This window comes from Tiliqua scincoides, chromosome 4 (assembly GCF_035046505.1).
Source record: "Tiliqua scincoides isolate rTilSci1 chromosome 4, rTilSci1.hap2, whole genome shotgun sequence".
Lineage (NCBI taxonomy): Eukaryota > Metazoa > Chordata > Lepidosauria > Squamata > Scincidae > Tiliqua > Tiliqua scincoides.
This window is the reverse complement of record NC_089824.1, coordinates 45400446-45417553: the sequence shown is the minus strand read 5'-3', so window position 1 is coordinate 45417553 and position 17108 is coordinate 45400446. Positions and strand designations below refer to the sequence as shown.

At 44.5% G+C, this 17108-nt stretch overlaps 1 protein-coding gene and 1 pseudogene across 1 annotated transcript in view; one reads left to right on the top strand and one right to left on the bottom strand.

Annotated features, from left to right (window-relative positions):
• XKR4 (XK related 4) overlaps positions 1–17108 on the top strand; it is a 187562-nt gene that overhangs the window by 134177 nt on the left and 36277 nt on the right. The window lies entirely within an intron of this gene.
• Positions 9087–9200, bottom strand: LOC136649986 (5S ribosomal RNA; annotated as a pseudogene).

Sequence of the window (17108 nt, the reverse complement as noted above, 5' to 3'; positions counted from 1 at the left end):
TTTATTTATTTTGATACATGCTAGAGCTGCGCAATATACTTCATTTATATTGAACTTTCATACTATTCTTTCAAACAACTTAATTTTAGGGAGTAGTAACTCTTTAGTAACTCTTTTTAGATTATTCTAATGCTTTATGCCGGTATGCATATTTCAAGATCTTTGGAGATATCACCTGGATTTAAAATGTTTTTCCATTCCGAAAATTTGCTATATAAATCATGTATATTCATTCATGTAGATTGACCCAATCTTATTCTCCCCCCCCCCCCCAATTGCCAAACTGGCAAACACTGCATCCATGGTGGGGGCAGGCAGACCAGGAGACTTCAGTGGGGAAAGAGAATTTTTTATCCCCTTACCTCCACGTAAGCCCCCTAACTTGCAATGGGTTTCCTTGGACCTGCGCCAGTAAATTTGCCAGCGCAAGTCCGAGGAGAGAAAGGGGGCAGGGAGACTTCTCCCAGAGGGGATAAGATCTGGTGCAGGCTGTCCACAATGCAGGGCCTAAGAAAGGGGGGTAAAGGGGGTAATTTGTACCCAGGTCCAGGGCAAAAAGGGGAGCCCAGGAGCCAAAGGAGGGGGCCCAGAAATTTCCTGGGATCTGACATTTTCCTATCTACTCAGACTTGTTGCCTGTATGGGATGCTGGGGACACTACTGATGCCACATGGGTGGGTAGACCTGGGCTCCAAAGACTTTTCCAGCTGTCTCTACCCTCCCCCCACCCTGTTTTGCCCCTCCCTGCCCCCATTCTGCTACCCATCACCACTCTCCCCTGCTGTTTCATCCCCCCCTTTGCAAAGGGACCCAAAAGAAATTTTGTACCCCCTGATAAAATTCCTCTTGGAGGCCCGCCTCAATGGATCCTCCCCCTCCCACAGCCTCTCCACTCCCTTTTATGCCCTTCTCCCTGCCCGGTTTCGCCCCCTCCCCGCTTCTGTCCACCCTCCTACCTCTCCCATTATCTTACTTTCACTGCACCAGCAATTTAGCTGGCACTGACTTGAGAAGCCCCATTGAGCAGGCTGGGGCTTTGCTTGGGTTAAGGGGATGAACTGCTCCTTTTCTCTGAGGAGACCTCCAACCTGCTTAACTCCAGTACAGGATACAGCAGTGGCCCTTTAGCAGTGGTCCTTTAGCAGTGCTCCTATGCTGGATAGGATTTGGGCCCTTAGAAGCAGAGGCGTTCCTTGGACGGAGCCTGAGGGACAGGTGCTCCTGGGCGCCAAACCAGGGGGTGCATGACTGCCTCCATGCTCTGCCTAGTTATCACCAGATTTTTCCCAAAGTCGGGGCACTGGTGACTTTGTCATGTCCCATCTCGGCTTCTGTGAAGACTGGGAGCCTTCACAGAAGCTAGGATGAGGCACGTGAAGCCCTGCCCTCATGAAGAATGTCACTTAACATTCTACCCCAGAGCAGAGCACTGCTGGCTTTCAGCACCCCAACCTGGCTTTTGTGAAGGCTGGGAGCCTTCACAGAAGCCTGGACAAGGCACGTAGACCCGCCGTCGGAAGAAACTGCGCAGTGACGTCATGACACATGATGTCAAGATGTAGTGTGACACTGTGATATCATTGAAGTGGGTGCTGTAACGAAGAATTATGCCTTTGCTTAGTGCAGTAGTTCCCAATATTTTTTCACTTGCGTACCCCTTGGCAGCCCATTTCCATAAACTGTACCCCTCATATTAGCCCCACAAGGCATTCTAATGCCAGCCCCACAAGGCATTTGAATACAGACCTGCCTTTATCCACCATTAGTCAATTCTTTTTCAAGTACTCCTGAACGTCTTGGCAAATACACCTGGGGATACACGTACCCCGGGTTGGGAACCACTGGCTTAGAGGATACTTTGGATTGCTAGGAAAATAGAATATCAGACATTTTTTAAACAAACACCAGTTCTTTAAAATTATTGGCAATTCATTTTGTGAACAGTTAACATCTTGGTCCTTAGAAAGAGCAAATTTCTACCCAAGAATTGAAAAAAATTCCGTGCAGTTTTTAAGATAGTGTAATATTTAGCAGGTTGGCAGAGATTCCATAGAGTTACATAAATGAAACGTAACGTCTCACAGCCATGCTCTGCAAGATGATTTTATTTTATTTTAATCCCATAGCATAGACCAGTGGTTCCCAAACTGATGGTCAGGACCCACTGATGGGTTGTTGTGACCTAATTTTTGGAAAGATCAGATAACTAACTGCCTCAAGTCCTGAGGCTATTCAAAAAGCTGCTCATTACCCTGTAAAGAGCTCAGCTCCTGAAGTTTACAAGATAGCTGCTAACTGCCCTGCAAGTAGCTGAGCTCCTGCATTTTGCAAGCATGTGCAAATATAGAGAGATAAATTTTGTCTCTGGTGCTAAAGATTCTGCTGTGGGAACCACCCCAGCAGGAAATTTAATATTCTCAAATGTAGTTTAACAGCTCAGATACACCAAAACTGCTGGTTTGGGGGTCTGCTGAGATCAGATTTGGGCTCATTGATTGTTGTATCCTCTTGTGTCAGAGGAATAGACATGAAGAACAGACATAATAAAACATCTGTCTCTTCAGTTGTACATGACTGATCTCTATAAATCAGATTGGAACGTCTCAATATGTGTCAGTTTCAAACAATTCAACAAACATGCAAGCACACAAAAACATGCTCCTGGATCATATGACAATGTCTTGATTTTATAACACAGCTGGAAAAAAGATGTCTTGCAGTCCAATTCTATTCATGTTTACCAAGAAGTAAACTCTACTGAATTCAGTGACACTTACTCTCAGGCAAGTATGCATAGGTGCAGTTTTAGGAGCTTCTCCTCAGGCTATTTCTAGGGCCTTTGAACAGCAGTATCTTATTTTTTGAGGGTACATTTTGCATTGTTATCAAGCACATTCTTTACTTTGTTACTGAAAACAGAGAGAACAAGACCTTCTCTGAAGCATCTTTCATTCTGATTGCCCTTAGACAGTTTTGCTTTTGAAAAGGACCAAAACAACATTCTAAGGCCAATCAGATATGAACATTCTTAAAATGTTGGTACATGGCGATTTAAGATCAGAGCAAGAGCACGGACAACCTAGTAAATGTTGGTAGTTAAACAGAGCATCATGTGCAGTGGTATCATAGTAAATCTTGAAATGAATGGCTCCAATGGCTAGGCAGAGTAGCAGCTTACCTGGTGCACTGAAGTGCCCTGCCAAACTTTTTGCGATTCTTTCCCCCCCCTCCCTCCAGCTAGCTGGTCTAAAACAAGGTGAAACCAGAAGATCAGATTTCAAAGAAGGAAGGAAACCAACCCCTACAACCAAGCTTAGCCAGTTCACAGTGAACAAGTGTATGTTTCTTAGATTGAGAGAGAATGCACAGTATCCCAAAGAATGTGGTAAAGAAATGTCTGATTAGAATCTCCCATAAACATAATTGACAGAGCCACTAGAAGCTCCAAATTGGATCAGAACCATGGCACTGGGTGAGGCAACTTAAATCTTTCCGATGTCATTTTCTTGATCAGTGTTGCCTCCAAAGCTGTTATTTGTCCTTGTGGAGAATAATTACTCATCTGACACCTGTAAATTAATAGGGTGGTGGAGTTCTCCACCTCTGAACTAGATTCTTCCAGTTGCACTTGCCTTAATAAGCAACACACATACACAGGCAGCATCATCTGGATGCTACATCTACTGGTGGGGGAAGGGCTATCAGAAGGGGGTGATTTACTTACCTCTGCCCCTTGATGGCCTATGGGTCTCCTTAGACCAGTGATTTTCAATCTTTCTCATCTCATAGCACACTGACAGGGTACTAACATTGTCAAGGCACACCTTCAGTTTTTGGATAGTTGTCAAGGCACGCTATGCTGTTGGTGGGGGGCTCATATCTCCCAATGGTCCTATTAATAAATGACCCTCCAACAAACTCCCATGGCACACCTGCGGACCATTCGCAGCACACCAGTGTGCCACATCACAGTGGTTGAAAATGGCTGCCTTAGACCCATACCAGCTAACTAGCTGGTGTAAATTCACAAATTCACAAATTCTGATGGGGACCTTGAAATGAGGAAACAGATCAGGGAGGTGACAAGGAAGGACAGGGTTGTAATCATGGGGGACTTCAATTATCCTCATATTGACTGGGTCAATTTGTGTTCTGGTCACGATAAGGAAACCGGATTTCTTGACGTGCTGAATGACTGTGGCTTAGATCAGCTAGTCACGGAGCCCACCAGAGGACAGGTGACTCTGGATTTAATTTTGTGCGGTACACAGGACCTGGTTAGAGATGTAAACGTTACTGAGCCATTGGGGAACAGTGATCATGCTGCGATCCGTTTTGACGTGCACGTTGGGGGAAGAATACCAGGCAAATCTCTAACAAAAACCCTTGACTTCCGACGGGCGGACTTCCCTCAAATGAGGAGGCTGGTTAGAAGGAGGTTGAAAGGGAGGGTAAAAAGAGTCCAGTCTCTCCAGAATGCATGGAGGCTGCTTAAAACAACAGTAATAGAGGCCCAGCAGAGGTGTATACCGCAAAGAAAGAAGGGTTCCACTAAATCCAGGAGAGTGCCCGCATGGCTAACCAGCCAAGTTAGAGAGGCTGTGAAGGGCAAGGAAGCTTCCTTCCGTAAATGGAAGTCTTGCCCTAATGAAGAGAATAAAAAGGAACATAAACTGTGGCAAAAGAAATGTAAGAAGGTGATAGGGGAGGCCAAGCGAGACTATGAGGAACGCATGGCCAGCAACATTAAGGGGAATAATAAAAGCTTCTTCAAATATGTTAGAAGCAGGAAACCCGCCAGAGAAGCGGTTGGCCCTCTGGATGGTGAGGGAAGGAAAGGGGAGATAAAAGGAGACTTAGAGATGGCAGAGAAATTAAATGAGTTCTTTGCATCTGTCTTCACGGCAGAAGACCTCGGGCAGATACCGCTGCCCGAACGGCCCCTCCTAACCGAGGAGTTAAGTCAGATAGAGGTTAAAAGAGAAGATGTTTCAGACCTCATTGATAAATTAAAGATCAATAAGTCACCGGGCCCTGATGGCATCCACCCAAGGGTTATTAAGGAATTGAAGAATGAAGTTGCAGATCTCTTGACTAAGGTATGCAACTTGTCTCTCAAAACGGCCACGGTACCAGAAGATTGGAGGATAGCAAATGTCACGCCTATTTTTAAAAAGGGAAAGAGGGGGGACCCGGGAAACTATAGGCCGGTCAGCCTAACATCCATACTGGGTAAGATGGTGGAATGCCTCATCAAAGATAGGATCTCAAAACACATAGACGAACAGGCCTTGCTGAGGGAGAGTCAGCATGGCTTCTGTAAGGGTAAGTCTTGCCTCACGAACCTTATAGAATTCTTTGAAAAGGTCAACAGGCATGTGGATGCGGGAGAACCCGTGGACATTATATATCTGGACTTTCAGAAGGCGTTTGACACGGTCCCTCACCAAAGGCTACTGAAAAAACTCCACAGTCGGGGAATTAGAGGACAGGTCCTCTCGTGGATTGAGAACTGGTTGGAGGCCAGGAAGCAGAGAGTGGGTGTCAATGGGCAATTTTCACAATGGAGAGAGGTGAAAAGCGGTGTGCCCCAAGGATCTGTCCTGGGACCGGTGCTTTTCAACCTCTTCATAAATGACCTGGAGACAGGGTTGAGCAGTGAAGTGGCTAAGTTTGCAGACGACACCAAACTTTTCCGAGTGGTAAAGACCAGAAGTGATTGTGAGGAGCTCCAGAAGGATCTCTCCAGACTGGCAGAATGGGCAGCAAAATGGCAGATGCGCTTCAATGTCAGTGAGTGTAAAGTCATGCACATTGGGGCAAAAAATCAAAACTTTAGATATAGGCTGATGGGTTCTGAGCTGTCTGTGACAGATCAGGAGAGAGATCTTGGGGTGGTGGTGGACAGGTCGATGAAAGTGTCGACCCAATGTGCGGCGGCAGTGAAGAAGGCCAATTCTATGCTTGGGATCATTAGGAAGGGTATTGAGAACAAAACGGTTAGTATTATAATGCCGTTGTACAAATCGATGGTAAGGCCACACCTGGAGTATTGTGTCCAGTTCTGGTCGCCGCATCTCAAAAAAGACATAGTGGAAATGGAAAAGGTGCAAAAGAGAGCGACTAAGATGATTACGGGGCTGGGGCACCTTCCTTATGAGGAAAGGCTACGGCGTTTGGGCCTCTTCAGCCTAGAAAAGAGATGCCTGAGAGGGGACATGATTGAGACATACAAAATTATGCAGGGGATGGACAGAGTGGATAGGGAGATGCTCTTTACACTCTCACATAATACCAGAACCAGGGGACATCCACTAAAATTGAGTGTTGGGCGGGTTAGGACAGACAAAAGAAAATATTTCTTTACTCAGCGCGTGGTCGGTCTGTGGAACTCCTTGCCGCAGGATGTGGTGCTGGCGTCTAGCCTAGATGCCTTTAAAAGGGGATTGGACGAGTTTCTGGAGGAAAAATCCATTATGGGGTACAAGCCATGATGTGTATGCGCAACCTCCTGATTTTAGGAATGGGTTAAGTCAGAATGCCAGATGTAGGGGAGAGCACCAGGATGAGGTCTCTTGTTATCTGGTGTGCTCCCTGGGGCATTTGGTGGGCCGCTGTGAGATACAGGAAGCTGGACTAGATGGGCCTATGGCCTGATCCAGTGGGGCTGTTCTTATGTTCTTATGTTCTTACAAAGAAAATGGGTGGGGATAAGATCTCGTGCGCACATTTACCACAAAGTTCCTCCCCTCTGGCCTGCTCCCCACCCTCTCCCTTTGAAACGCCCCCTTCCCACACTCCCACAGGTGCTGCCAACTTACCTGGTGCCTGTGGATGCTTCTAGATGCGTTCTGGTCGCCGCATCTCAAAAAAGACATAGTGGAAATGGAAAAGGTGCAAAAGAGAGGGACTAAGATGATTACGGGGCTGGGGCACCTTCCTTATGAGGAAAGGCTACGGCGTTTGGGCCTCTTCAGCCTAGAAAAGAGATGCCTGAGGGGGGACATGATTGAGACATACAAAATTATGCAGGGGATAGACAGTGGATAGGGAGATGCTCTTTACACTCTCACATAACACCAGAACCAGGGGACATCCACTAAAATTGAGTGTTGGGAGAGTTAGAACAGACAAAAGAAAATATTTCTTTACTCAGAGTGTGGTTGGTCTGTGGAACTCCTTGCCACAGGATGTGGTGATGGCGTCTAGCCTGGATGCCTTTAAAAGGGGATTGGACAAGTTTCTGGAGGAAAAATCCATTATGGGGTACAAGCCATGATGTGTATGCGCAACCTCCTGATTTTAGAAATGGGTTATGTCAGAATGCCAGATGCAAGGGAGGGCACCAGGATGAGGTCTCTTGTTATCTGGTGTGCTCCTGGGGCATTTGGTGGGCCGCTGTGAGATACAGGAAGCTGGACTAGATGGGCCTATGGCCTGATCCAGTGGGGCTGTTCTTATGTTCTTAGAGCTGTTGCCATGTGTGCTGCCCATTTTGTCATTTACAGCCGTGGCTCAGAAGCTAACTTTTGCACTGCCATAAAGGACCTTGTGCTGCCAGAATGCTAGTTTCCCTGTGTGTCCTGTGGTTCTTGGCAGCCCTGGACATTGTTGTGCATACAGTGATTCTACTTCATGGATGGTGTCCAAAACCTGCCTGAGGTGATCACTTTACCTGGACTCATGGTAAGTTAGCTCAGCTAAAGTATTGGGGCACAATCCTAACTAGGTCTACTCAGAAGTAAGTCCTATTTTGTTTAGTGGGGCTTACTCTCAGGAAAGTGTGGTTAGGATTGCTGCCTTAGTTGCCCTTTCCCCAACTTCCCTCTTTCAGTTCAATTCGTTTTCCACTCTGCAAGCTCTCCTTGGTACATAGAAATGAATGTAAATTTTGCTTTGTTAAGAAAAACATACGTGAAAGTCCAGTGAAATGGGAAGCCCCAATGTAATACAGTTGGTTTGACCTTCTACCAGCCAATGTTAGAAGTACCAAAAGCAGCCAATGTTAGAAGCAGCCAAAGTAGCTGCATTTTAGTTCACAAAATAGAACAGATTTTTTATTTTACTGCTTGTGCTTTATAGGCACTAAAAATAACTCCTAGGAAAGGTATCAGTAATTTTTACTGGCCCTGCTACCAAGAAGAGAGAAAGCAGACCAAATGATGTGAAGTTAGCAGGACATTGTTAATGGCTTGCTCTTACAGAATTTCCTCAGCCACTGTTGTTTAAGCAAGTAAGTACCTCTGCTAGATACAGCCAAGGTAGAAGGAAGCTTGTGCAGCTTCCTAACCTTACAGCGTCCAGTAGAAGCTGTTGGTTGGGGTATATGGTTCCTCTCTTCGTTTGCTGATTGGCCAGCAGCTCCTTGCCTGCATTTATGTACCTGGTGTTTACCTGCAGGCAAGTGGATGGTGGTCTGGATGTGGGGGATATTAAAGTGGCTCCATTGTCATGGACAGATTACTTGCTGGTAAGGTTCACGCTTATTGTGACTTCTTACCTCCACAGAGGCAGGGGACTATGTTGGACAAGCCTCTGTGTTAGACACCAGAGGCTAATGGATCCTTAGTGTTTCCTATGGGATTTTTCAACTGCCAAGGTCAGCGACTCATCCATGGACCTGGTTCAGTTTCTGGAAAAGGGATATAGCAAGGGTGGAGGATCAGATTTTCTCAAGCAACTGCTACCTTAACATAGTCAGAGAGCAGCTCCAGTTTACCAAGGAGCTGCAGATGTTTTTTTAATTTTTTTTATTGATGAATAACATAATACAATAATAGTATCATAAATCAAAGTATTATATAAATGGAACAAATCGTGCAGAGAACAAAAAAAATAACAAAAACAAACAAAAAAGATGAAAGAAAAAGGAAAATATATAAACAAATGAATGTAAATATATGTAAATGAAGTCAGTAAAATTAAGTATTCATAAGTACCAAGGAGCTGCAGATGATGAAGATTACCTGAGCGACAGTGACAGAAGTCTCATCAGAGTCTGATTAAACATGGGCTAGAGCTCATTTTAGAGCAGGGGTGTAACAGTTCATGGTTGGCAACCTTCAGTCTCGAAAGACTATGGTATAAACCTACAGCACCCGGTATTCCCAGGTGGTCTCCCATCCAAGTACTAACCAGGCCTGACCCTGCTTAGCTTCTGAGATCAGTTGAGATCAGGCATGTGCAGGGTAACAGTTCATACAGTGATCCAAAGTTCTCATCCATGGCAAACGCTGATGGCCGGAAATGATATAATTAAGCAGTAAGTGATGTCATTAAGTAGGTGTTGACCAGAAATAAGCACTTTGTTGTCTCCTAGGAACTCATTAGCAGCAAATGACAGAAGAGGCAACATTGCTCCTGCCAAGCAGGGTTCCCCCTCAGATTTTCCCTACTGTGTGGAGCAGTTAATGAATTGAGCAGTACATAACCACTGATTTTAAAATGGGCAATGGCCTGTTAGTTCTCTAGGCACTACGTGAGGTACTGCTCAGGCATCACAGCTTCAGCATTCAGGTGGCATGTTTACATAGAATTGACATACAAGACATACAATATTTAATTATCATTTGGCTCCCCTATTCCAAATGTACAAAAAAAAATTTACATCTGTGGAATGCTAGATACTCTGCTAGAATATAAAAGGCTCTTTGAAGACATAGATTTACAGCACAAGCCTATGTATGTCTACTCAAAAGTGAGTCCCATTGGATTCAATAAGACATACTCTTATTAAAGTGTGTATAGGATTGCAGCCTAAGAGCCCAATCCTGTGCTCGGCGGTACAGAGGCCAATCCTGTGTTAAGAGGCCAATCCTGTGCTTGGCGGCACAGCTCTATCAGTCGCCAACGTGCCATAAGGCATGCTCGCGGGGCTCACCGCCAGGCTCCTACCTGTGCTAGCCCAGTGCCAGCCGGTGCTGAGCTAGCGCCGGGCGGTTGCCCAGTTCCCGTGGCTCGGCGGTCTCCCGGACCACCGAGCTGCGGAATGGCATGTGGGGGCGGGGAGGAGGCATTCCAGGGTAGGGGGAGGCCGGCTGGGGTGGAGAGAGGGCGTGCAGGAGGCGTGCCAGGGAGGGAGGGAGGAGGATCCGCCGAGCTCTGCTCCACAGGATCCAGGGCGCTTGTGTAGGGCTGCGCGGCCTACACGAGCACCTTTTCCTTACTGTCAACCTTTTGATCGGCGGTAAAGTGAGTAGCCCCATTGCAGGGCTGCTTACCTTACTCGGGGGAAAGGGATGAACATCCCCTTCTCCCAAGGCACCTCCCAAGGTAGCACGGGAGGCGCTGGATTCAGCAGCAGCCCTCCTCGGTGCTGCCGAGCCTGTGTGCCTCGGGCAGCTCAGGATTGGGCTGCCCTACTCTAAATCAGGGGGTGTTACCAGAAATGCCATCCCTAACTGGGCATGAGGATGAATGCTGGGAGTGCAGCCTTATCCTTGTTAAACTTCCTTAAGATGTTGTGTCTTTCTGTCATTAATAAAGATATTACAGTATTGTGACTTTTTGAGGTTCTGTCTTTCTGGTTTCCAATCCAAACTATGTCTAATTTGTTTAATCTTCTTCCTTACTACACCTGCTCCCTGCTCCTGAACATTTTGGTAGTCCTTTGCACCTCTGTACAGTGTTCTTTGTACCTTTTCCTATTCATTTGGAGATGGGGCAAACAGAACCACAATTCTATCACACATGCCCGCATCACTTCTATCAGTGATCTGCACTCATGTCTGGCTTCAATCCAGCGTTAGAGAACAATAGAAAGATATAAGAGCAGGCCACTTCTTTTAGCATTCCTATACAACCTCACAGTTCATCAACTGAGAACAGATAATGACCCAATAATTGAGAGAGCATAATTATCATGCTGGTGAAATGACCTTCCACAGGACTTAGGTTTGACACCCCTGCTTTAGAGCCTACTCTGTGGTAGTGATGGCAGCAAAACAATCTTCTTCTTTGCCAGCATTACGTCCGTGGAGATGCATCCAGTGGAATTATTCGTTAGAAGCTTGTCTCCATCAGACCCCTCTGACTGATAGGGCCTCACACACACAGAGTCTGTTGTGACATGTTTGAAAGGCACTTTGCAGATAACATTGCACCATGATTTGGATTCCAAATGGACAATGTCTGGTGATATTCCCTCTGCACTAATCAGTCCAGTTTTATTAGATTCTTTTCAGCTTGTGGAACCTGAGGATGCGGACAGGATCCTTTGGAGAGGCAAGCCTTCTGCTTGTCCACCTGATCCTTGCCAAGTATGGCTTATTAGACTGGCCCAGGAGGGGCTGGTCAAGTGGACAGGAAAGGTGGTTAATTCATCCTTGAGAGAGGGGATGCTAACCGTGGTATTACAGCAGGCAATGGCTCGTCCCCTCCTGACAAATCCCTCCCTGGATTCTACTGTGGTGGGCAACTACTGGACACTCTCTAGTCTCACATTTTTAGACAAGGTGATCAAATGGGTGGTGGTGAAGCAGATTCTGAATTACCTGGAGAAGCAGATTATCTGGATCCCGTTCAGTTTCAGGCCAGGCTTTGGAATGGAGATGGCCTTGGGTGCCTTGATGGATCACTTATGCCAGTGACTGGACAGTGAGAGTGTGTCCCTATTGGTCCTGCTGAACATCTCAGTGGTTTTCAATACCATCCACCATGGTGTCTTTCTGGGCCAATGGCTGTGTTGGGGGTACTGTTTTTCTCTTATATTGGTGAAAGAGATGATGGCAAGGAATAGGGCCTTCTCAGTAATGGCACCCACTTTATGGCCTTCCCTCCCTTTGCTACCAATTGCTCCCTCTTTAGAGGCCTTCTGGCAGGTCCTAAAAAAACCTTTCTTTTTAGATTAGCCTTCTGACTTTATTTTGATCCACTTAATATTGGAATTTCTGCTGGCTTCTTATGGATATTTTTTTTCTGCTGTCATGTATTTTAAATGTTGCTTCTTTATTTATTTTTATCAGTGGGAGATTGCTGCTTATTTTTTTTATAAGATTCCTATACTTTTAAACTTTTAAAGTTGTGTATTGTATTTTTTTAAATGTATGTTTTTATATTTTGTAAGCCCCTTTGGATGCCCAGTCAGGAGAAAAGATGGGTATAAATAAAATGGAAAGCAATGATGTCATTGGCATATGCTAGATTCTGCAGGCCACTTGCCTTCATGGATGCATGTCCGCGGTTGCCCTTTATTTTTTTTTTGCCCTACCCCATTGACTAGTATCGTCAAGGTGCTCTTGTTGTTACATTCTGCTCAGTACTCCCAAATCTTCAAGTGATCTCTAGTTATCAATTTTCTCTAAACTTGAAATATGTTGTGTCCTCTTTCTAAATTCATCTTCCTTTATGTGTAGAATTATTTTCTTTTCTATTGTCATAGAGTTATTTTTTATTTTAAGAGATTTCATGAAACTGTTTCTATAGTGATAATCCATCTGGGGGAAAGAAATGATTTGGATCCTCACTTCTTCCAACAGTCCAATGTATTTTTCAAAAATGCTTAAAAAATTTTTTTTCCTTCCACTAAGAATTGGCTGCAAAAGCAAAATTTGCAGAAAGAAAGATTTTGAGGCCATTATGTAGCCACAGTCTTTGCAATTTTTGCACCTGGTTTAGCATGGTGTCACTCTGATTAATTCAGTGGCATTACTTCAGATTTACAATTATATAAGTGAAAGGAGAATAATCTTCTTAGGCTGTTTATACATTGGCTCCAGATGGGAGTTCAGAGGACACATAGTGTATAGAATTGAATTGATATCTAAACATTTGTTAGCTTAAAATCAAAGAGATTCACAGGCACAAGCTTACAATGTAGCCCTGATTGCAGTACAACAGTCTCTGCTAAGTGCTGCCAAGAATATGGTTTTGTCAGCATTTTAATTCCCAGCTAGTTTTCAATTACTTCTAACATCTGTTTTGTTTTGAAATCACTTCTAGATGGAGATTGAGGAAACAGAGGTTTTGAGGCTCTTTTTAAACTTATACATTCAGGAAGAAGAAAAATTGCAGCTTCTGTTTCGATCAGCAGAAAGTGTTCTCTGTCACAGTGTTCTTACAAAGATAATACCCTGCTGTATATCATTCATACAGAGATCAAATGATCCAAGATGGAAGATGAATATGGCTAGGAAAACCCCAATAAGAAACTTGAAACTCTTGATGATAGAAGAGATCAATAAGAAATAACATAAGGCTACATAGATGATAAAGTGATATACAGCAGAAAAACCATGGAAGTTTGTTCTCCATTTAAGTATCCAGAAAGAAGGCCATTTTATAAAACCAAAAGCAACATTAAAATCTGATAAAAGAGATTCTTTCTTCCATATACCACAACCACATAGCTTGATCACATATTATTTTTTTCTAGTCTTCAGAATACTATTATGCTGGGAATGAACAATCATAATTGAGAACAAAGCAGAACGTAACAATGGAGCAAATAATCTGAAGTGTCATGTTGAGGGGAAGGTCATGCTTTCATCAGGTTTTCCCTGTAGTTTGTCCAATGCACCCCTGTATTGGGTTGCTCTGTAATTTATTCTATTTATATCCTTGCAACTGTCTTTGTGGCATCTGTTACTGATTGCTATCTCTGCTATCACAGAGACTCTGCAATAGATAAGTAACTAGTCTTTACAATACTTCTGTGATGTCTGGGTCCAGCCCTCCCTCTCAAAGGCACTGAAGCGGTACCCAGTCTCTGTTCACCTTTTAATGCATGAATTCACATGCACATGGACATGCACAAGAGTCTTGGATTCTTCGATCACAACAGGAGAGGAAACTGAACACTTTCCACATGCACTGCCTCTGACGCATCCTCGGCATCACCTGGCAGGACAAAGTTCCAAACAACACAGTCCTGGAACGAGCTGGAATTCCTAGTACGTGTGCACTGCTGAAACAGAGACGCCTGCGTTGGCTCGGTCATGTCGTGAGAATGGATGATAGCCGGATCCCAAAGGATCTCCTCTATGGAGAACTCGTGCAAGGAAAGCGCCATACAGGTAGACCACAACTGTGATACAAGGACATCTGCAAGAGGGATCTGAAGGCCTTAGGAGTGGACCTCAACAGGTGGGAAACCCTGGCCTCTGAGCGGCCCACTTGGAGGCAGGCTGTGCAGCATGGCCTCTTCCAGTTTGAAGAGACACTTGGCCAACAGACTGAGGCAAAGATGCAAAGAAGAAGGCCCATAGCCAGGGAGACAGACCAGGGACAGACTGCACTTGCTCCCAGCGTGGAAGGGATTGTCAGTCCCGAATCGGCCTTTTCAGCCACACTAGACGCTGTGCAAGAACCACCATTCAGAGCGCAATACCATAGTCTTTCGAGACTGAAGGTTGCCAACTACTCCAAACTCATGTACAAACACATGCATTCCAAATTCCCCCTTACCACTGCTTCTGTTGATTTTTACAAACACACACAGAGAGAGAGAGAGAGAGAGAGATGCTCCTATCACTTCTTCAAAACAGACTGGGTGAAGGATGCTGGGAACAAAAGAGGATGTTCTCTTCTGCTTCCAGCATCTATCCACGCAACCTGTTTTGGAGATACGACCAGGCAGTGAATGGAGAAGGAGGCAATGGTGGTGGATGTAAAGCATGTGTGTGTGTGATCTTGTTCCAGTCTCTTTCTTGGAAGGGGAGTGATTGGATGAGGATCTCAGCAGCCTCCTGTCTCCAGCCCCACCACTGCAATTCTTCATTTGGGGCAAATGTGCTAGAGGAAGAAATGAGTCACCTCACTGCCACCCTGATCAGCAGCAGGGTGAAGTGGTTCAGTGGACTATGTGGGCAGGTATGGGGTGCATGTCATCCCCTGCCAGCCTAGCACTGAAGCAGCCAGTGAAGTGGCTGCTTCACCCTATCCCATTGGCGGGTTGGCCTGGTAAAGTATTGAAATGCTGATTATCACATGGGAATTTGTGAACTGCAGATAAGTGAAATCATGGATACAAGGGAACGCCTGTAGATAAAATGAAATCATTGCATTGTTTGTCATGATTAAAATAAATATATTATAAACATATTTAACATATATAAAATATATAAATATGAATAAACATATAAAATAAACAGTAAAGAATGCTACCTGACAAGTTGAATTCATCTTGCAAAGAGAAAGCTCCTCTAGCTGGATCCCTTTCAGTACAAGGGTAAGCTGATCACAGGCTGCCTAAAGTCTTCCTGAACTTTGCTTGGCTTCCTGATTCCTGCCTGCCTGTCTCCAGGCCACTGGTCCTACTAGTAACTAGATCATACAGTGCGAAGAATTGCATTTACCTTCTTTGTAGCCACCTTAGCATTGGTAGGTTATAGCCTGTAACTCTTTTAGGTTCTGCTGCTTCCAACTGATGAGTCTCCAACATCCAGTATTAACAATGGAAAGTGACTTGATTGCATTTAAATAAGAAGCAGAGAATGGGAACTAGTAGCTTATTTTATACATATTACTAAGCAAAGAAGCATTGGAATGACTCACTGTATATAATAAAATGATTAGCATTTAAAAAGTTCAGATTTCAGCAGTCTTCTTTGGGCATCATGCGATAGAGATAGCTGTAGAACATGGCTGCTTGTTCTTTTAATTTTCATGTAGCAAAGATTATGTAAATATGCCTGAGAGAAACCTGGTTGGACAGGAGGTGACTGAATCACCTCCCAACTATGTCCAAGTGCCTTTGATGGGAAGAGAGTGCTACATGTGGTTCATTAGAATTCCCTCTCTAGAAACCCCATCCAACTCTCTCCTTATCTGGAGTTTCTGTATCTGGTATTGGACTCAAAAAAGATAGACTGGAATTCTGTTAGTGTACCACTCCATGTCTAATCAGACACAGATAATATTGGAAGTGGTGCTGAAGGTCCCAAGGGTACAAATCCTGGAAAACTGAAACTTCTACACTGAGGTCACCTTAGTTAGGTGGTTCAGGACTTCATGGCCATCATGACAACCATGGGTCTGTCTAAAATTATATCGGACCCAAAACATTTTGCAGGACATACCCTGAACAGGATATCTATCTTTCCATTCTGCAGTGAGATATTCCAATATTAGTCAATACTAATAATAGTGGGCGCAGATCCAAGGACACCCATTGGGGCCACCTGGCACTACATGGGGTAAGGGAGCATAAGTTCCCTTACCCCAAGGAGACTGGGTGCTGCTTCTCAGGCCCACTGGATTCAGCCCCACAGTCACCATTTCAGTGCCGCTGCAGCCCTGGATGCTGGGAAGCATAGGATTGGGCTGCTCCTAATTCATACCTACTATAGCAAGCTTTTATGACAGGGAACCACCACTTTCTGGAAATATCTATAATAAGAGTATCTTTTAGGTGTTGCAAAAACTAGATATTTGGTATTGCTCATTTTAAAGTATGTTTTCTAGTTCTTTTTTTTTAAGGCTTTCTTTTTAATTGTAATTTCACATCTCTGAGGGAAATATGATCCTAGTGGCTGACTGCCAGAATAAAAAATGGTGATGACTTTAGCCCCACGGAGCCTGACACTTCTCTTCAAATGTATGGTGCTAATTGTGTCTTTAATGCTTCTTCTCTTGAGTCATTTCTCTCCTGACTTATATATGTACTCATTAGCACCTACCCACAAGTGTTACCACGCAAATTAGCTCGTGGTTGTAACTTATAAAGTGACAATTCAGTTCTAGTTTTAGTACAACACCCACACCAACTATTAGCATGCCAAGTTATTAAGTACCAAGAAGGGCTTAACTGGTGCTTAAAGTAGTGTAAATGCATGCCCCACCCATATTGTACTCCTTGTACAAGATTTCATTCAAATACAGCATTGTAATAGGAAGTTTAACATAGGGGTAGGAATAGATAGCTCTGCTATAAGGGTGTTATTTTACAGTTCTTCCATTTAAACAGTAATCTGAGTAGATGTGTGCTCCAGCACTACAGATAAACTCAAATAAATAAATGCAAGAAGAAAGTTCACAAAACAATGGAGATCTTTCCTGCAGGGGAAGGGACAGCCTTTACTATTTTTTTTCCCATCAAGGGGGTGTAGTCCACCCCTAAAGCAGCAGTTCCCAATCTGAACAGTGCTGCAACCCAACTAATCCTCTGCGGT